We start from the raw sequence: 202 nt of genomic DNA, 5'->3' as shown, positions 1-202 counted from the left end.
CTACCCCCAGCCGGTTTATAGCCCTGCAGATGTAACTGCAGACACAAATCCCTGCAGCTGCAGAGGCACTCAGATCCGTGAGCTTGAGTTCAGGCTGGGTGACACACACCAACTGGACCCATCTCACCAGCGCCAGGCTGGCTAACAGCCATTTAGGCTGCGTTAAATGGGAGGGGGTGATGAAACACCACCCTTGCAAGAA

The 202-nt window shown here is 55.4% G+C and overlaps 1 protein-coding gene across 1 annotated transcript in view; it reads right to left on the bottom strand.

Moving 5' to 3' along the window:
- The window catches only part of LOC104507286 (myosin phosphatase Rho-interacting protein-like), a 19,223-nt gene that overhangs the window by 18,619 nt on the left and 402 nt on the right, over positions 1-202 (bottom strand).

This window comes from Eurypyga helias, unplaced genomic scaffold (assembly GCF_000690775.1).
Source record: "Eurypyga helias isolate BGI_N326 unplaced genomic scaffold, ASM69077v1 scaffold15273, whole genome shotgun sequence".
Lineage (NCBI taxonomy): Eukaryota > Metazoa > Chordata > Aves > Eurypygiformes > Eurypygidae > Eurypyga > Eurypyga helias.
This window is presented reverse-complemented; position numbering and strand designations above follow the sequence as displayed.